At 38.8% G+C, this 22,098-nt stretch overlaps 1 pseudogene; it reads left to right on the forward strand.

Moving 5' to 3' along the window:
* Positions 1 to 662: 662 nt before the first annotated feature.
* On the forward strand, positions 663 to 17,738 carry LOC121434655 (annotated as a pseudogene).
* Positions 17,739 to 22,098: the final 4,360 nt, after the last annotated feature.

A 22,098-nucleotide genomic window follows, 5' to 3' on the forward strand; every position in this document is an offset into this window, starting at 1 on the left:
TGTCTTCTAGAACATTGACAATGCTCTTCGGTGTTAAGGTCTTCCCAAATATATCCTATAATACAGTACCAGAATATATGTCATATTATTTAAGAATGTGCAACAATTAGCTTATTATCTTAAGTGCTCCTATGGATTGTGACTGTGTTATTCACCTCATTCTTCTTTCTCTAAAAAAATTACAGAACAAAATCATAAACCAAGGAAAAGTTGTCTCCATATTTTGGAACATGAAAGAAATTCTTTTTCACCTAGAATAGTTAGGTTCCTATAGGTCTCCAGCATCACATCTTTGTAGAGATTCTTCTGGGAAGGATTCAGTAAATCCCACTCTTCCTTAGTGAAGTTGATGTGCACATCATCATACGTCACTGCCTTCAAAAATATACCATACATGAGTACAATGTAAGTATGAGAGTGAAATGCATACTTCTTTGAAAGTATAGTTTTATGATTCTGGTGTTCCCCATTTTTGTTCCATGACATAGACAGTCACTTTAGAAGGAAATTGAAAAGGAGAATCAATTCTGTTATTTCTGTGTCCTTTGTATAGGATACCACCTTATAAGAGCAGTATCTATTCACAGGGAAGAAAAAAAGAAAAGATCAACAGTACATTGTATGCATGAGAAAATTAATGCCTACAGAAAGGAAAAGAAAAGATGGACAAACTGGGCATATTGGTGTATTTTGCCTTTAAAACAATACTCAGCAAACAGAGGTAGGTATATTTGTTTCTGAGATGAATGCCAGTCAAGATTTAACAGAACTGTTATCCATTTTTTGGATACCATGTATTTTGTCAGAGGTTGAGGCATGAACATGTCTTTGACCAAAGGCCAGTTTTGACAACAAGAAAACAAGCTTTGAGTGTCTCCGGTGCCCAACATTCTCTGGAAATAGACAATGCTACCAGTAGTAATCGTGTCTCACTTCAACAGTACCCTAGGTTATTTAAATTCCATATATTACAGCTCTTTGAAGTGGCTGAAGATTACCTATCTATGAAAAATATTTTATGTGTGTGAAAAACCTGATTATTCTAACTGTAAGTATGACAAACATAGATGACTATTGATCTATAATTCTAATACCTGTATAACTTAAAGACTAAGACTTCATATTAGAATATTGTAAATAAGCAACTGTACAACAAATGAGTACAATGTGCTCAAATTGTAACCAATGAATAAATATCTTGATCAGTGGAAGAAATGTACATTGCAATTTGATAAATATATTTGTCAATATATAAAATGTTTTAAGCATTGGTAGAAGCATGAATGCATACAATATTCAATATTTAACATTATATCAATATACAAAAATCTATATCAAAGCAATTGCCTATAAATTATAACTCACAAGCATTCACTCTATTACTCACTATTATTATTAATGTATGTAAACTCACACAAATCTATTATTCCATCCAATTTTCCCTTTTTTTCAAAGAAATCCCTGGGACTGGAGAGATGGTTCAGTGGTTAAGAGCACTGCCTGCTTTTCCAAAGGTCAAGAGTTCGATTCCTAGCAACCACATGGTGGCTCACAACCATCTGTAATGAGATCTGGTGCCCTCTTCTGGCCCACAAGCATATATGCAGGCAGAATATTGAGACATACATACATACATACATACATAAAATTTAAGAATAAAAAAAAAATCCCTGAGCCTATAAAATTTCTCTTCTCACCTGCAACCCTATACCAATTATAATCAACCCCTAAATGATGTCCCTAACCCTAGGACAAACTTTGTTGGGAGAGGGGATTGTAGTCTTTTAGAATTACTTCCAGCTGTTATGGGGGCGATGTTCTTTCTATGGGATCCTGCAAAAGTAAAATGATGGTTAAGTTCCAAGATTACTGTCTGGTATAACTGGAAATAGTCTCTGAGTATTTTGTAAAGGTTTTCTGACCTTCCTCTTATAAGGTCTGTCCAGAACATTGTAAAAAGTGGACCATTTCAGCTAACCAAGTTGGAACCATCTTGAGCAGGTGGTATGCGAAACACGTCTGGTAGTAGCACTATCATCATCATGCCATTGTATCAACCAGGTTGAGTTGTTGTTGTGGGGCCCCAACTTCTTCCTGAAACTTCAAAAATTACTTCAGGAAAATTCATTGTTCATTGTGGAAAACTGAAACATTATTTATAGTCATATACAGACATATATATTCAATGACATATACAATAGACTTGAAAGTAGAAATGTAGAAAAGTGAAAATTTTTCTAAATTCTTTTTTCTTTCTGTCCCATGATCCTGACATTGAGAGAGAAACTCTGAATTTTTATTTTAATGACATGCTTGGATTTATAGAGGGACAGAGCCAGTGTCCATCTCCAAAACCAGCTCTATATATTCATAAATATACATCCACTTACAAAAGGCACCCAATGAAATGATAGGATAAAAGTGTACATTGCTGAATCTAAAAAAAAATAAAGGGGCATATATGTGTATGATGTAAAAGTGTAGATCATTAAAATTAATTTAAAAAGGCAACTACTTATTTATATATTTTATATTGATATAGATATGGATGCTCCCTTTTGATATAAACTTGACATTTTTATCAAAACATACTGTCTATGATTTTTGTATTCTTACTCAAACCATTTTATCTAATTTAACTCACTTAAATATGTAATGAATATTTCTAGTCCTTGAAAGTTATTATTATAAACCAATTAGGATATAAAGTACTGGATGTTAGTACTTTGTTATTTATTACAATGTAAATTATAATCAAGTTAGGTGTGTTTTCAACATTATATGGAATTTCATTAGCTGATTCAAATGTAAATACTTTAGAGAAAATGTTTGGTGAAGTAAAGCAAACGTTGTCCCCTGGGAATTACTTCTGAAAATATACAAAAAGGTGATTGTATTAATTATTCAGCATATAAAATAGTGTTATAAAATTTTGAGCCCAAAAATTAAAAATTTGGAGAGGTTATATGTGGAATCCATTATTGGAGTAAAAAATTGAAAATAGTAATTAGAACCAAACCATAAAAGTTGACAAGTCAAAGAGAATTATCATCTACAGCAGAAAAAAATGGTTTTGTAGAAATAAAATTATAGGAGGCACTTATGGATTGTTTGGATCTGGAGTTTGGTTACATTCAAGACTTTTTTTTAATATTGAAAAAAGGAGAAAAAAAAACAAGTTTCCTCCTCCTCCCAGCCTCCCATTTCCCTCCCCCTCCTCCCACCCTTCTCCCCCTCCCAACACTCCTTTCCCCCTCCTTCTCCAGTCCAAAAAGCAGTCGGGGTTTTCTGCCCTGTGGTAAGTCCTAGGTCCTCCCCCCTCCGTCCATATCTAGGAAGGTGAACATCCAAACTTGCTAGGCTCCCACAAAGCCAGCACATTAAGCAGGATCAAAACCCCGTGCCATTGTCCTCTGCGTCTCATCAGCCTTCATTGTTCGCCATGCTCAGAGAGTCCAGTTTTAGCCCATACTTTTTCAGTCACAGTCCATCTATTGGGTGAGCTCCCAATAGATCAGCTCCACTGTCTCAGTGGGTGGGTGCACCCCTCGTGGTCCCGACTCCTTTGCTCATGTTCTCCCTCCTTCTGCTTCTCATTGGGACCTTGGGAGCTCAGTCCAGTGCTCCAGTGTGGGTCTCTGTCTCTATCTCCATCCATCACCAGATGAAGATTCTATGATGATACGCAAGATATTCATCATTATTACTCTAGGATAGGGTCATTTCAGGTTCCCTATACTCAGCTGCCCAAGGAACTAACTGGGGACCTCAGCTTGGGCACCTGGGAGCCCCTCTAGGGTCAGGTCTCTTGCCAACCCTAAAGTGGCTCCCTTAACTAAGAATTGTGGTTCCGTGCTCCCCTGTCCAACCTTCCTTTATCCCAATCCTCCTGTTTCCCCAAGGCCCCCCCTCCTTCCCTTCTAACTTTTCTCTCCCCATCTTCCCTCACCCCCATCCCACGCCACCCCCAAGATCCCAATTTTCTCCCCGGCAATTTTGTCTATTTCCCTTAGCCAAGAGGATAACTATATGTTTTTCCTTGGGTTCACCATCTTACTTAGCTTCTTTAGATTCACCTATTGTAGACTCCGTGACCCTTGTTTATGGCTAGAAACCAATTATGAGTGAGTACATCCCATGTTCATCTTTTTGGGTCTAGGACACCTCACTCAGGATAGTGTTTTCTATTTCCATCCATTTGCATGCAAAATTCGAGAAGTCATTGTTTTTTACCGCAGCGTAGTACTCTAATGTGTATATATTCCATACTTTCTTCATCCATTCTTCCATTGAAGGGCATCTAGGTTGTTTCCAGGTTCTGGCTATTACAAATAATACTGCTATGAACATAGTTGAACAAATGCTTTTGTCATATGATAGAGCATCTCTTGGGTATATTCCCAGGAGTGGTATTGCTGGGTCCAGGGGTAGGTTGATCCCGAATTTCCTGAGAAACCGAAACACTGACTTCCACAGTGGTTGCACAAGATTGCATTCCCACCAGCAATGGATGAGGGTACCCCTTCCTCCACAGCCTCTCCAGCAAAGGCTATCCTTGGTGTTTTTGACTTTAGCCATTCTGACAGGTATAAGACGATATCTCAAAGTTGTTTTGATTTGCATTTCCCTTATTGTTATGGAAGTTGAGCACGACCTTAAGTGTCTTTGGCCATTTGAACTTCTTCTGTTGAGAATTCTCTGTTGAGTTCAGTGCCCCATTTTTTAATTGGGTTAATTAGCATTTTAAAGTCTAGTTTCTTGAGTTCTCTATATATTTTGGAGATCAGACCTTTGTCTGTTGCGGGGTTGGTGAAGATCTTCTCCCAGTCAGTAGGTTGCCTTTGTGTCTTAGTGACAGTGTCCTTTGCTTTACAGAAGCTTCTCAGTTTTAGTAGGTCCCATTTATTCAATGTTGCCCTTAATGTCTGTGCTGCTGGGGTTATACATTGGAAGCGATCTCCTGTGTCCATATGAGGTAGGGTACTTTCCACTTTCTCTTTTATCAGGTTCAGTGTGTTCAGGATGATATTGAGGTCTTTAATCCCTTTGGACTTGAGTTTTGTGCATGGTGATAGATATGGGTCTATTTTCATTCTTCTACAGGTTGACATCCAGTTGTGCCAGAACCATTTGTTGAAGATGCTTTCTTTCTTCCATTGTATACTTTTAGCTCCTTTATCAAAAATGAGGTGTTCATAGGTTTGTGGGTTAAAATCTGGGTCTTCTATATGATTCCATTGGTCGACTTCTCTGTTTTTATGCCAGTACCACACTGTTTTCATTACTGTAGCTCTGTAATAGAGTTTGAAGTCAGGGATGGTAATGCCTCCAGACAATCCTTTATTGTAAAGGATTGTTTTGGCTATCCTGTTTTTTTTTCCATATAAAGTTGATTATTGTCCTCTCCAGATCTGTGAAGAATTTTGATGGGATCTTGATGGGGATTGCATTGAATCTATAAATTGCCTTTGGAAGAATTGCCATTTTTACTATGTTGATCCTCCCAATCCAAGAGCAAGGGAGGTCCATCCATTTTTTGGTACCCTCTTCAATTTCTTTCTTCATTGCCTTAAAGTTCTTGTCAAATAGATCTTTCACTTCCTTGGTTAGATTCACCCCAATATATTTTATGCTGTTTGTGGCTATCGTGAATGGTGAAGCTTCTCTGATTTCCCTCTCTGCTTCCATATCCTTTGTGTATAAGAGGGCGACTGATTTTTTGGAGTTGATCTTGTATCCTGCCACATTACTAAAGCTGTTTATCAGCTGTAAAAGTTCTTTGGTGGAGTTTTGGGGATCGCTTAAGTACACTATCATATCATCTGCGAATAACGAAAGTTTAACTTCTTCCTTTCCAATTCGAATCCCCTTGATCCCATTATGTTGTCTTATTGCTATTGCTAGAACTTCAAGCACTATATTGAAGAGGTATGGTGAGAGTGGACAGCCTTGTCGTGTTCCTGTGTTAAGCGGGATGGCTTTGAGTTTCTCCCTGTTTAATTTGATGTTAGCTGTCGGCTTGCTGTATATAGCTTTTATTATATTTAGGTATTACCCTTGTATCCCTAATCTCTCCAAGACTTTTAACATAAATGGATGTTGAATTTTGTCGAATGCTTTTTCAGCATCCAATGAAATGATCATATGGTTTTCTTCTTTCAGCTTTTTTATATGCTGGATTACATTGATAGATTTTCGTATGTTGAACCAGCCCTGCATCTCAGGAATGAAGCCTACTTGATTATAATGGATAATTTTTCTTATGTCTTCTTGAATTCGGTTCGCCAGTATTTTGTTGAGGATTTTTGCGTCGATGTTCATGAGTGAGATTGGCCTGTAATTCTCTTTCTTGGTTGAGTCTTTGTGTGGTTTTGGTATCAGAGTAACTGTAGCTTCATAAAAGGAATTAGGTAATGACCCTTCTGTTTCTATATTGTGGAATACATTAAGGAGTATAGGTATTACCTCTTCTTGGAAGTTCTGGTAGAATTCTGCATTGAAACCATCTGGTCCTGGTCTTTTTTTGGTAGGGAGGTTTTTGATAAGAGCTTCTAATTCTTTGCGACTGACAGGTCTGTTTAGATTGTTCACCTGGTCCTGGTGTAACTTTGGTATATGGTATTTATCTAAAAAAGTGTCCATTTCTTTTACATTTTCCAGTTTTGTGTTATACAGGCTTTTGTAATAAGATCTAATGATTCTCTGAATTTCCTCTATGTCTGTGGTTATGTCCACCTTTTCATTTCTGATCTTATTAATTTGCAAATTCTCTCTCTGCCGTTTGATTAGTTTGGATAGGGGTTTATCAATCTTGCTGATTTTCACCAGGAACCAGCTTTTTGTTTCATTGATTCTTTGGATTGTTTTCTGTGTTTCTATTTTGTTGATTTTCGCCCTCAGTTTGATTATTTCCCGTCTTCTACTCCTCCTAGGTGAGTCTGCTTCTTTTTTTTCTAGAGCTTTCAGGTGGGCTGTTAAGTCTCCAATATGTGCTTTCTCTGTTTTCTTTAAGTGGGCACTTAGTGCGATGAACTTTCCTCTTAGCACTGCTTTCATAGTGTCCCATAAGTTTTAGTATGTTGTCCCTTTATTTTCATTGAATTCAAGGAAGACTTTAATTTCTTTCTTTATTTCTTCCTTAATCCAGGTATGGTTCAGTAGTTGACTGTTCAGTTTCCATGAGTTTGTAGGCTTTTTGGGGGTAGCATTGTTGTTGTATTCTAACTTTAATCCATGGTGATCTGATAAGACACAGGTGGTTATTAATATTTTTTTGTAACTGTGGATGTTTGCTTTGTTACCAACTATGTGGTCGATTTTTGAGAAGGTTCCATGAGCTGCAGAGAAGAAGGTATATTCTTTCCTATTTGGGTGGAATGTTCTATAGATGTCTGTTAAGTCCATGTGATTCATTACCTCCATTAATTCTCTTATTTCTCTGTTAGGTTTCTGTCTGATTTACCTGTCCATTGGTGAGAGAGGTGTATTGAAGTCTCCTACTATTAGTGTGTGCGGTTTGATGGCTGCCTTGAGTTTTAGTAATGTTTCTTTTACGTACGTGAGTGCTTTTATATTAGGGGCATAGATATTCAGGATTGAGACTTCATCCTGATGAATTGTTCCTGTTATGAGTATAAAATGTCCCTCTCCATCTCTTCTGATTGATTTAAGTTTGAAGTCAACTTTGTTAGAAATTAGTTTGGCCACACCTGCTTGTTTCTTAGGTCCATTTGCTTGATAAGCCTTTTCCCAGCCCTTTACTCTGAGTAGGTGCCTGTCTTTGTGGTTGAGGTGTGTTTCTTGTAAACAGCAGAATGTTGGATCCTGTTTTCGTATCCAATCTCTTTGCCTGTGCCTTTTTATAGGTGAGTTGAGCCCATTGATATTAAGTGATATTAATGACCAGTGGTTGTTAACTCCGGTCACTTTTTTAGTAGTAGGGTTTGTGTGTTTCCCTTCTTTGAGTTGCACTGGTGAAGGGTCTCTAGATGTCTGAGTTATTGTGGTCATTGTTGGACTCCTTGGTTAGTGATTTTCCTTCTATTATTTTCTGTAAGGGTGGATTTGTGGCTACGTATTGTTTAAATTTTTTTTATCCTGGAAAATTTTGTTTTTTCCATTTATAGTGAACGAAAGCTTGGCTGGATATAGTAGTCTGGTCTTGCATCCATGGTCTCTTAGTTTTTGCAGTACATCTATCCAGGACCTTCTGGCTTTCATGTTTTCCATAGAGAAGTCCGGTGTAAGTCTAATAGATTTACCTTTATTAGTAACTTGGCCTTTTTCCTTTGCGGCTCTTAATTATTCTTTCTTTATTCTGTATATTTTGTGTTTTGATTAGTATATGGCGAGGGGATTTTTTTTTTTTTTGATCCAGCCTATTTGGTGTTCTGTATGCTTCTTGAACCTTCATAGGTACATCTTTCTTCAGGTTGGGAAACTTTTCTTCTATAATTTTATTAAGTATATTTTCTGGACCGTTGAGCTTCCCTTCTTCTCCTTCTTCTACTCCAATTATTCTTAGGTTTGATCTTTTTATTGTGTCCCAGATTTCCTGATGTTTTGTGATGAGAATTTGTTGGTTTTGCTGTTTTCTTTGATCAGTGTGTTTATTTTCTCTATGGTATCTTCAGTGTCTGACATTCTTTCTTCTATCTCTTGTAATCTGTTGTTAGTACTTGTCTCTGTAGTTCCTGTTCGTTTACCCAGATTTTTCATCTCCATTCTTCCCTCGGTTTGTGCTTTCTTCATTGCTTCCATTTCATTCTTCAAGTCTTGAACCGCTTCCCTAACCTGTTTGATTGCTTTTTCTTGTTTCTCTTGGTTTTCTTGCATGTCTTTGAGCGATTAATTCATTTCCTCTATCTTTTTGTTTGTAATCTCTAATTGTTTATGGCAGTTTTTTACCTCCTGTTTAAGGTCCTCTATTATTTTCATATAGTTCACTTTTGAGTCGATTTCTTCTAATTCTTCTGGAGTAGGGTGTGCAATTCTTCTTATTTCGGGATCCCTGGATTGTGGTGATGTCATGTTGCCTTTCAGGTTGTTGGAGGAATTCTTGCATTGGCGCCTTCCCATCTCTTCCTTCAAATGGAGCCAGGAGAGGCCTGGTGTCTTGGTCCAGTCTTTGTTGTGATTGACTCTCTGGGTATATCTCTTCAGTGTAGAAGCAGGAACCGTTCCCGTCCAGATGGAATTCCTCAGTAACTAAACAGGGCCGCTGGTAGCCCAATGATCCAGGGCCAACAGGATGAATGGAGCAGGGGGGGCGGTATCCAGGAGCGCACAGGAAGCCTGGCGCCGGAGCTGAAGGTGCCCGGGCTCCCTTACATGGGACCCTGAGGCCTGCCAGGTAGGCAGGCACTCACCGCTCTGGGTGGGTAGCCTTTGTGTAGGAGCTTAAAACTGTTCTTGAGCACTGGTCCTAGCATACAGCAGGGCAGGGTTGGGGAGGCGTGCTGGGGGGGTCGGTCGTGAGAAAGAAAGACAGCCCTGCAGAAGGAGCTGGGGGAGGGGGGATTGTGCTCTCTTCTGGGACAGTCCGCCCCTGGATAGCACACACTCACCCATCCAGATGGGATTTCTCAGCAACTAAACAGGGCCACCGGTAGCCCAATGATCCAGGGCCAAAAGGATGAATGGAGCAAGGGGGGGGGGTATCCAGGTGCGCACAGGAAGTGTTGTACCTAAATCATTATTTATCCCAACCTAAAATAAACTTTTTATATCTCTTAACCTTACATATTTCATGCTAGTTTCTGAGTTGTTTCACTTTTGTAACAGAAAAAACTACAATTATCTAGTATTTAAGTCCTTTAGAGACCTGAGTAGGTTATAGTACTACCTGAGTAAACAGAAAATATAGTGTTTATCTATCTCCATGCAGAAATCTCAAGTCCAAATTGATCAAAACATAAAAACAACCACATTGAACTTCATAGAAAAGAAAGTGGAAACTACACTTGAACACATTGGTACAGGAGACTGCTTTCTATATATAACCCCAGCAACATGAACACTAATAGTAATATTTAATAGATGGGACCACCTAAAACTGAAAACTTTCTGAAAAGCAGAGAAAATATTTAATAAAATGGCAGCCTACATGATGGAGGAAGGTCATTGGCTAATAAAGGCACTGCCCTGGCCCATTTTATTGGTTAGAGGATAGGTGGGAGGAGAAAACAGGACAGAACGCTGGGAGGAAGAGGAAGTGAGGTCAGAGACTACACAGCTCTCTCGGGAGCAGACGCCTGAGAGAGAGACTCCATGCCCCGCTCCCGGGATGAAGCTCCGACCCAGGATGGACTAGGCTAGAATCTTCCCGGTAAGACCGGTGCTCACAGATTATTAGAGATGGGTTGATCGGGATGTGAGAATTAGCCTGTAAGTGCTAGAGCTAAAGGGCCAAGCAGTGATTAAAAGAATACAGTGTCTGTGTAATTATTTTGGGCATAAGCTAGCCGGGCAGGCGGCTGGGGGTGCTGAGAACGCAGCCCTGCCACCCTTATCACGTCATATGGCGCCCTTATTACGTCATATGGCGAGGTTGTGGATTGTGTCATCATGAAAGATAAAACCACCAACCAATCTTGAGGCTTCGGGTTTGTCAAGTTTAAAGACCCCAATTGTGTGGGGACAGTGCTGGCCAGCAGACCACACACCCTGGATGGCCGGAATATTGACCCGAAGCCATGCACACCTCGGGGGATGCAGCCAGAGCGAACGCGGCCCAAGGAGGGCTGGCAGAAAGGACCCAGGAGCGACAGCAGCAAATCCAACAAGATCTTTGTGGGGGGCATTCCCCACAACTGCTCAGGGAGTACTTCAAGAAGTTCGGAGTGGTCACCGAGGTAGTCATGATCTATGATGCAGAGAAGCAGCGACCTCGAGGTTTTGGATTTATTACTTTCGAGGACGAACAATCAGTGGACCAGGCTGTCAACATGCATTTTCACGACATCATGGGCAAAAAAGTGGAGGTTAAACGAGCTGAACCTCGGGACAGCAAAAACCAAGCACCAGGACAGCCAGGAGCCAGCCAGTGGGGCATCCGCGTGGCACCCAGTGCAGCCAACGGCTGGGCAGGACAGCCCCCCCCACATGGCAGCAAGGTTATGGCCCACAAGGAATGTGGGTGCCAGCAGGACAGGCCATTGGTGGCTATGGCCCACCTCCTGCGGGCAGAGGAGCCCCACCCCCGCCCCCACCCTTCACATCCTACATTGTATCTACACCGCCTGGAGGCTTCCCCCCACCACAGGGCTTCCCACAGGGCTATGGCGCCCCGCCACAATTCAGTTTTGGCTATGGGCCTCCGCCCCCACCTCCTGATCAGTTCGCCCCTCCAGGGGTCCCTCCTCCACCTGCTACCCCAGGAGCTGCCCCATTGGCCTTCCCGCAGCTCATTAAGAGGTCCTGCCACAAAACACTTAAACGGTTAAAGCTGAACGCATGCTTTTCGGTTTTCAGCCATAGCAGGAAAAAAGCTGTGCCATTTAAAAATGCCAGCTTTCTGGGCTGTCCTGCCAGGGCAAACTCTGACTATTTGAGGCAGGAGGGCCGGCTACCAAGAGAGGACTTGAGTGTTGTCTGTTGTAGCTCACTTGCTGGCAGGGACCTTGAAATGCCAGACAGTTGTTGCAGTAAACATGGCTACAGCCTGTATATCCGCCATGAGGCTGGGAAGCTAAGGAATGGACTGGATCTAGCTGGCAAAGCCACGCCTTTAATCCTACTGATATTGCTTGGTAAATTAAAGACTCATGTGGTCAGAAAAAGAGAGATATACAGTAAAGAGAGATTCAAAGACAAAGAAAATTTTTAAATGGTTTACAGTGTGTTAAAAATATATGCAGACTAAAAGTTGAAGTTCTTAAAGTAAAAAACATAAAAAAAGGAAGAGAGTTGTTGTGTGTGGTAGCACACGCCTTTAATCCCAGTGCCTAGAAGGCAGAGGCAAACAGATCTCTGTGAGTTCAAGGTGTACTAGTTTACACCTTTAATCCCAATGCCTGGGAGGCAGAGACAGGCAGATCTCTGAGAGTTCAAAGACAGCCTGGTCTACAGTTACTTCAGGTCAAAGATACAGAGAACCTGTCTCAAAAAGCAAAGAGTTAAAAGTAAAAATAAATGAAATAGAGGTTAAAACAAAGCTGCACAAAGATGGAAAATACACAGAGAATTTTGATACTGTATGCTATTATGCTCTCTTTGAATTGTTTGAATGCTGAGGAAGGAGCAACAGCTGCTAAAAGATATTTATTTATAAATGCTGCTGAGCTAATCCAACATAGATATTTTGATGCCTTGAATTTGAAATTTGGATCTAAGGACATGATGCTTTGGAAAGGAGTTTCTTATTTTGTTTTCACAGAGGATGAGACGCTGTTCATTTCTTCTATTCCGATTTGGTATGATGGACCACGCCCTCCTGAAGGGTTGGTGTGAACGCCTTCAAAAAATTGCTTCGCTCAACTGCCAACTGAGATGAAACTAGCACACAGGTTATACCATGAAAGACCTAATTAACGACGCCCCCATTCAGCAGGAAGCAGTTTGGAGAGAAAAAACTGCGCCCATGTTCCCAAATATGGTTTATCAATGTTCTTTTACATTTAAATGGGGATATGATATAGATATGAATAATTTGCATTAGTATAGATTTTGCTTTATTGATAGAGATTTAAGGCCAATTTTGTTATATGTATAAGTGTTTCTGATTTTGATTAAGGTATTGTGATTGTGTAGTTCATTTAAATATGTAATGTATAATTAGGAAATATAGGTTGTTAATGGATAATCATCGATAATAGTAAAGCTTGCAGTCATGTTAGTTAGATTTTCTAGATATATTGAGATATTTTAGATAGACATTCTTCATGTCTTTCAAAGATTACAGAATAGGATATTTAATGTTTTAATAACTGAGGACTTTTCGTGACAATGAGACACTCTGCTCCTGGCAGCACCAATGTACTTCAAGAGGAAGATGGGCATCGAAGAGGCACCTTATGGAGTTTGATAGCCATTTGGGCAAGAAACTGCTCTTGCCTGGACTATTGCATAAACTGGACACAGAGAACCCGCAGAGAGAGGACTACTGAACTTGCCTAAGGTGAGATGATCTTTTGGGGTTCCTGATTCATTTTGAAAGAGTCTGGGAGACATTCTGCAGGACACAACAGATAGTGACTGAACTGACTTTGAATTTTCCTGCTTTATGGAAATGTCTGCTGGATACCATGGGCCTGAAGGCTGAAGATGGATGCCCCAACAGTACAAAAGAACTTTGGGTGACTGTCCAGGTAGCGAGATGTCTCTGTCATTTCTAGAGTTTTAAAAGTTGCTTTTTTCTTGTTTGCTTAGGTAGTATTGTATCTTTCTGGAGTCTTTGATGGAGTTAAGAATAGTTAGTTATAGTTATAGTTTTCCTTAGTTATGATAAAGATTATTGTAACTTTTACTTGATAACTGTTTTGTTATATGTAATTTTGCTATGTTAAAGTTAAAGCCTTTTTTTTTTTGTTTAAACCGAAAAAGGGGAAATGATGGAGGAAGGTCATTGGCTAATAAAGGCACTGCCCTGGCCCATTTTATTGGTTAGAGGATAGGTGGGAGGAGAAAACAGGACAGAACGCTGGGAGGAAGAGGAAGTGAGGTCAGAGACTACACAGCTCTCTCGGGAGCAGACGCCTGAGAGAGAGACTCCATGCCCCGCTCCCGGGATGAAGCTCCGACCCAGGATGGACTAGGCTAGAATCTTCCCGGTAAGACCGGTGCTCACAGATTATTAGAGATGGGTTGATCGGGATGTGAGAATTAGCCTGTAAGTGCTAGAGCTAAAGGGCCAAGCAGTGATTAAAAGAATACAGTGTCTGTGTAATTATTTTGGGCATAAGCTAGCCGGGCAGGCGGCTGGGGGTGCTGAGAACGCAGCCCTGCCGCCCTTATTACGTCACCTACAGGATAGAAAAAGGTCTTCTTCAACCCCACTTCAAACAAATGGCTGATATCCAAAATATAAAGAGCTCAAGGAACTGGTCATCAGAAGAACAAATAAGCCAATGGAAAAAAATTGTACAGACTTAAACAGAGAAGTCTCAACAGATGACTATAAAATGACTGAAAGACACTTAAGGAAATGCTCAACATCCTTAGCCATTAAAGAAATGTAAAAACAATTCTGAGATTCCACTTTACACCTGTAAGAATAGCCAAGATCAAAAACACAGAGGACAGTTTATGCTGGAGAGGATGTGGGGTGAAGGGAAAATATCTCCATTGCTGGTGGGCATGCAAACTGGTACAATCACTTTAGAAATCAGAATGGTGATTTCTAAGAAAATTAGGACACAACCTACCTCAAGACCAAGCAATACCACTTTGGGTATAACATAAATGATTCTCAATCATACTGCAAGGGCATGTGTTTAGTGATATTCTTAGCAGCACTATTTCTATTAGCCTGGTAATAACCCAAGCACTCCCTGACCAAAGAATGGATGAGGAAAATGTGCTGCATTTACACAATGGAGTACCACACAGCAGAAAAAAAAATAATGACATTTGGAAATTGCAGGCAAATTTATGCATCAACACATCATACGGAGTGAGGTAACCCAGACCCAGAAAGACAAATATACAATGTCCTCACTCATAAGTGGCTTTTAGACCTAAAGTAAAGAAAACCAGCCTACAATTCTCAACCCCAGAGAACCTAGATAACAAAGAGGAATCTAAGTGAAATACACATGGATCTAATCTACATGGAAAGTAGAAAAAGACAGAAACTTCTGAACTAATTGCAAGCATGGAGATCATTACAGAAGGTAGAAGAGTGGAAGAAGGGAAGAGAGCAGAGAAAAATATATACCTCAATAAAAAACAATTTTAAAAAACCAAGAAATGACAAAAACAACTGACAGCCTGGATAGTCACCCAAGATTCCACTGTACTGTTGGACTTTTTTAACTTTAGCCTATACACCTAGAAGATCTGACCAAGTTTCTGTGAGGCAGGAATTTTGAAGGATTGTCCTGCTTTGCCATGGCAATGCTCAGCTGTCACTTTCTTTCATGTCCTGCCTATCTAATTTAGACAGTCTACTGTCAGTAGTCAACTCAAAGGGCAGTTTCTTGCCAGTGCCTAAGTCTTGCCAGCAAGAAAGTTAACTACATTTAGTCATTTCTATGATAGCCATCATATCTCTGAAATAGGTTGGTGTTGTCAGGAACAGACATGCCTTGCCATAAAAGCCTTATATAATCATAACATCTTAAATGCCATATTTTGAATAGGAAATGTTTGATGACTTATTTAAAATGTATTTTTTGGCCAGGGAGTGATGGTCATGTCTTTAATCCCAGTACTTGTGTGGCAGAAGAAGGTTGATCTCAGTGTGCTCAAGGCCAGCCTGGTCTACAAAGTGATTTCCAGGACAACCAGAGTAATACAAAGGAACCCTATCATGAAAAAGAATGGAAATGAAATGTATTTTTGTTTCACTTTGAAAGACTCCCTAACATGACCATAAGTATGATTATAATATGTAACTATTAACCTGTAATTTTATCAATTTAAATAGCTTGTAATAGTAATTTTCAGGACTAGAGATTTATTTTACATCGTAAAGTGACTTGGGCAAAAACAATACATAAGAGTTAGAAATGTGGGCGCTTTTATATTCGGGGCATAGATATTCAGGATTGAGACTGCATCCTGATGAATTGTTCCTGTTATGAGTATAAAATGTCCCTCTCCATCTCTTCTGATTGATTTAAGTTTGAAGTCAACTTTGTTAGAAATTAGTATGGCCACACCTGCTTGTTTCTTAGGTCCATTTGCTTGATAAGCCTTTTCCCAGCCCTTTACTCTGAGTAGGTGCCTGTCTTTGTGGTTGAGGTGTGTTTCTTGTAAACAGCAGAATGTTGGATCCTGTTTTCGTATCCAATCTCTTTGCCTGTGCCTTTTTATTGGTGAGTTGAGCCCATTGACATTAAGTGATATTAATGACCAGTGGTTTTTAACTCCGGTCACTTTTTTAGTAGTAGGGTTTGTGTGTTTCCCTTCTTTGAGTTGCGCTGGTGAAAGGTCTCTAGATGACTGAGTTATTGTGGGCATTGTTGGACTCCTTGGTTAGTGATTTTCCTTCTATAATTTTCTGTACGGCTGGATTTGTGGCTACGTATTGTTTGAATTTGTTTTTATCCTGGAAAATTTTGTTTTCTCCATTTATAGTGAACGAAAGCTTGGCTGGATATAGTAGTCTGGTCTTGCATCCACGATCTCTTAGTTTTTGCAGTACATCTATCCAGGACCTTCTGGCTTTCATGGTTTCCATAGAGAAGTCAGGTGTAAGTCTGATAGGTTTACCTTTATAAGTAACTTGGCCTTTTTCCTTTGCGGCTCTTAATATTCTTTCTTTATTCTGTGTATTTTGTGTTTTGATTATTATATGGCGAGGGGATGTTTTTTTTTTTGATCCAGCCTATTCGGTGTTCTGTATGCTTCTTGAACCTTCATAGGTATATCTTTCTTTAGGTTGGGAAAATTTTCTTCTATAATTTCATTAAATATGTATACACACTCATGCACAAATATACACACAAAGTATATACACTGGCACATACATATACATACAAATCATTACTAACTTTGCTTGTGTAGCTTTCCAAATGCTTATTTATGCTACTTTATATTTGTAATATGAACATTCCCAGCTATTGGGTAGGTTTTACATAAAAATGAAGTCATAGTTTCATGAGTAGCCAGGTTTTGAATATTTGGTAAGCCAAATCCCATTTTCAAGTAATTTTATTGTATACTCTATAGATTTGTCACTCAAATTGGTTGAATAAAACACTGACTGGCCAGAAGCTGGGCATGAGGCATTGGGAGCTTGACATGAATGTGTCATGCTGATAAATGTTTTACCAGTGAAAGATACTAAATGGGGAATATGGGTTAACTTAAAATTTAAGAGCAGGTTAGTAATAACTATGATCTTTGTGTAAACATTTTCAATTCTTAAAATCTTAAAACCTTCTGTGTGATAATCTTGCGCTGGCAGTTAGGGAAAAAAATGTCTGTTCACAAATGGCATTCCAATGTGTAGCCAAATTTCCACATAAAATCTGAAATAACTTGGAAAAATTCTAAAGACCCCAAAACATAGTTAAATGCAGCATCTTTGTAATGCCTTTTCTTTGGTGGGCTATGTTTTCTAGCAGTGACCAGAGACTTGCCTCCTTCAACCAAGGACTTCATGACTCAACATTAGCAACAAATAAGCAGCTCTCTTAAGAGATCCTAAGTTTACTGTTTGTGTGTCTTCTTTCTCTATCTGGCCAGAGAACACAGGTCAGGCACCTTCTGGCTGCTTTCTCTGTATTTCTGCAAATCAAAGAATGTGTGAAACCTTAATGTGATTGTCTACGACAGACACCCACAGGTTTCAAGGTCATGCATTTGTTTGTGGCTCCAGCCCACCTCTGGTCTGTTATTCAACAGGGCTGCCTTTGAATAGTTTTTGGGAAGCATTACTGGGAATTACCTCCAACTCCTTCCCAGAAATGTCCTTTCTTAGTCAGTCCACTGATCTACTTTGTTACCATACACTAGACCCTATAGAAATTTGCCACAAAGTTCTTGGCCCAAATACGATGGCCGACTTGTAATTTGGAATACTATTTTCCCATTTTTAATTCTGTGTCAAATTTATTGATAGTTCAGAATGATGAATTAGTTAAATGCATGATGGTTAATTGAGGTCTATAAACAAAATTCAGGATAAGAGAAATTTGTGATGTGTAAGCATACAAAAGTAATGTTATTTTTACTGTAGACACTGAAAGACCGTCAGAGAGGACTTTTTATCTGATGAAGTCCCCAGAACCAGGACACTCCGAGACCAGGCCACAGGATGCAATTAGCAAGAGGTTTATTGAGTAAACACAGGTACCTGCTGGCGGCAAAGTCTTTCAGAGGACTTGCTCACCTGCAGACTGGGGGAAGGTCCTTTTATAGGAAAGAGGGCAGCAGAAGCAGATTACAGAAGCAAATGCGTGGTTAGTGGTCGGTTGGAATGGGGCAAGGGTCATAAGTGGTTTTTCCTTTCCCAGAACAGATGTATGGAAACAGATATCCTGTTCCTCTTTTGGTTTTTCCTTTCCCAGCACAGATGTATGGCAACAGACATCCTGTCATATGGATGTCCTTGTCTTATATCCTGCTTTACAGATTGTCCTATTGTATCCTGCTTTGCAGCCAGGGACCCTGACCTCACTCTGCACTTACATTTATTAGTCAAAAGCCTTGTGAAATGATGTTACTGCAGCTAAGCTGGGATCTTTCATAGGGGGAATTGTTTCTTTTGTGAACTGCTGATATTCTAAGTTTGGCACATATGCTAGCTATAGGCATACTGTTTCCCCAAGCAAACAGGATGTTCTCATGAGAGCCAGCTAGCTGGAGGCCCTGAAAATTTTTTTTTAACAAAATAGGCATTCTCACGGGAGCATGTTAGCTGGGGTTTTGAGGGGGGGGGGTCTGTAGGGTCTTTCAGACACTAGGTGGTGCCACCAATAAATTGAAACAATGTGATTTCTTGCTGGCCTTTGTGGTACATGAATGATCAAGTGCATATATCCAAGAATGTGTGCACATGAAAGAAATGATTTCACTAGTCCTCAAAATGTAACATAAAATGTACTTGTGCATATAAAGTCATTTGTTAAGTTGAAGCACTCTGGAAAGCAACAGATTGAGGTAAGACAGCAAGAACTTGCAAAGGCTTGCAAATCAGCTAGTAGTCTGAAATGACTGCTTAGGAAAGCTTCAAGTGGAATACTGCAAAATTTTTAAGTGTAGGTGGAAATGCAATCCGCTGAAACATGTTTGTATATTAAACATGGGGAATGTTACATCTCTGCACAATTTCCCAATGTAAAAGTTAAAACATACAGAAAACAAACAGGCCATATTCTTGTGCTCTCTTCCACTAGTTTGAACTGTGGAATATTACAGAGATCCTTGTTCATTTAATTCCAAAAGAATGCTTTTGCTTTTCTTAAGGAGAAATACCATTTGAGTAACTATTTAATAACATGAAAACATAAGTAATGTTATAATGTTTTGCTATGTTAATTATGTAATAATCATATATTAAGAGATGTATTAATCATATATTAAGAGTTGTGTTAAATATTGTTTAAACAGTATGCAAAGCAAAAATGAAAGTGTTACTCTCTAAGGTGATTTACTTCAAGAAAAGAAAACATTCAATTGTCTAATATTATCCCATTTTTGTCAAACTACCATGTATTGTCATTATTTAAATTCAAACAAAACAAGGCAATTTATTTCCTCACTTTAATTTTACTTTTTGTGTGGTATGACTCATTGGCAAAAAGTTCTCCGACTAATCAAATAAAGCAATTTTTCTGCACTTTTATGCCATAATACCATATTTTCTCCTTTTCTCCAAAACAACCCTTGCTTTAAAAAGCTTGATATTTTAGTTCTCCACATATCAACTAAATGAACATTAGAAAAACCCTTTAAAAGCGATTACCTCAGCAATATTTATTTTTTGACCTTAATTTTTCATTGCTACCTTAGTTAGATTAATTATATCCAGCTCTTCATATTTTATTGCTGTAGCTCTTACTTCCATGTGATTTATGAGAGCAAAATAGTGATTAAAAATAAATGAGAGAAATAGGTGGGTTGACATACCGTAATCTGTAATTACTTTTTATTTTATGATGGACACAGTACTGACTGTAACAGTCCTTTAGGAGTTCATGAGCTTTTGACCATTGTTATCATCCTCATTATTTAGCACACTGGCCTAATGAGACAACACTTTTTTTCTAGAAGTGAACATTTAGGTTGTTTTTATATTTAGAACACCATGAATATAGCTGCCATATGCATGCAAATACAATAATTCTTAATTCTAATTTCAATAATATGAAAAATATAATGAGGATATTGCTGGGATCTATAATAATTTATGACATTTTATGAGTACTACTCTGTATATAATAAAGACACATAAACACATGGATTTAAAGAGAATGTCTGGGCATGACACTTTACTGTCCCCTGTGGAGTATTATGTCCAAATGCATCAAAATACATACACTAAATATGTGTAATTTTACATCAACTATAACAGTGCAACATGTTGTTATTTAATTAGTTGATGTCTGTGGGAAAACCCCACCTATTGCTATCAGAGTTTATATTCCATGATACTACACAATTTCATGTCACATTCAGATTCATTGTTAAATTCTGGAACATGCATTATTTTCACTGTTTGTTTTCTCATTTAAATCATACCGAGTGTTGAAACTTTAAGGTGAAAAAAACAATGTATTTTTGTCACTGTCCTATACTATACTATACTACACTACACTATACTATACTATACTATACTATACTATACTATACTATACTGCAGTCTTCTTTCTATGTCTCTGTACATTATTTTCCAAATACACACTCAAGAATGTTTAGAGTCCTGTGTGAATGGCCTAAATAACACCTGAATGAACAGAACCACAGTCTATCATATTGTCCATCAAACTCCCAGAAGATCTGTCAGCTCAGTCAACCTACTCTTTCTATTCAGAAGGCAATGTACCTCCACTTCCCATGGTATGACTTATGGTCTCCCTCACATTTCCCCAGAGCATCATAAGAGGAGAAAACTAGAATGATCCCCAAATCTACCTCCCAATTGTATCCCTTACTATCACCCTGCTGGGCCTCAGGATAATAGCAGCCCCCCTACTAGCTGAGAAGAGATCAAAGATTAGACTGCACAGGCCTTCCCAGCTATGGCCTTCTACCCTAGGGGAAGACAAGACTCTCATTAAGGAAATTGGTTTTTAGTAGGAACTCTTCCAGTCTCTCAGTGCACTTCCTGTTCCTCCTCCAAGATACAGTGTTTCTTGTGTGCATGTTTCTTTACATACTTGATGTCCAGTGCAGACAAGTCCATGCATCACAACTCATGAATTATCCTGCCAAAGAAAAGTCACATTTACACAGTAACTGCTGTTAAAGCAAAGGGAGGCCATGAATTAAAAATCAATGAAGAGTGTATGAAAAAGCTTAGAAGAAAGATAAGGAAATGGAAATTATACAATTGTTCTCCCCAAAAATTATTTTAAAAAGTTGAAATAGGCTTTATGGCCATATGCTCCAGAGTCAAAAGTTTTATAATAGAGCACACCAAGATTCAGTCACTTTCTCTCAGAATGTTCATCTTAAACCTATAAAATAAGTAATTTTAGGCAGGGCCATATCATTTTATCCAGTTATATTTTGTTCAAATTAGTGTATCTTCCATAATTTGGTTCCATAATAAGTTCCAATCTTTATCCACATTCTCAATTTCCTTGTCTGTACATGTGAGAAATGACCAGTCAGGACATTTATCAATTACTACATGATATTTTGTTTGTTCCAATAAATAAAGCTTGCTTGGATATTAAAGGTGGGGGGTAAGCACTAGTGGACCACAGGATGTGGCAGGAAGTGGCTCATGCCTTTAATTCCAGCATTTGGGAGATTAAGACAGGAATATAAGATGGGTGGGGACAGGATCTCATCTCCCATTTGGTCCAAGGATTTAGACAGCTAAAAAGTGAATTTGCTGATGGATTTCTTCTCTGTTCTGTCAGATTTAAAATCTGACTCTGGAATTTTATTAATAATACTAATTAGGATCATGCTTCAATCAATGAAGTTAACTCCTTATTTTTAATGTGGCTGCTTGGTTACTTCTTTGTTCTCCCAGTTTTACCCCAATATCTTACTCTGGAATTTTATTGATAGTACTATTTCAGATTACACTTCAATGAATCAACTTAACTACTTCTTTCTAATATACACTACTTTCAAAAGAGGGAAGTTTTTATGCTCCTTCTTGTCTATGCCTTTTTCTGCTGGGATTACATATGTTTTACATTTAGCCATTGAACTCAATTCTTACAAAGGAGCACACTCATTTACTGGTCTATTTTTCCTTCTCACTGCCTAGGTAAGACCCATGCTTGAACAGTTGCAGGACTTTCTTTCTGG

The sequence above is a fragment of the Microtus oregoni genome, unplaced genomic scaffold, assembly GCF_018167655.1.
Source record: "Microtus oregoni isolate MIOR12 unplaced genomic scaffold, Mior012 000044F_ref0000062, whole genome shotgun sequence".
Taxonomy (NCBI): Eukaryota; Metazoa; Chordata; class Mammalia; order Rodentia; family Cricetidae; genus Microtus; species Microtus oregoni.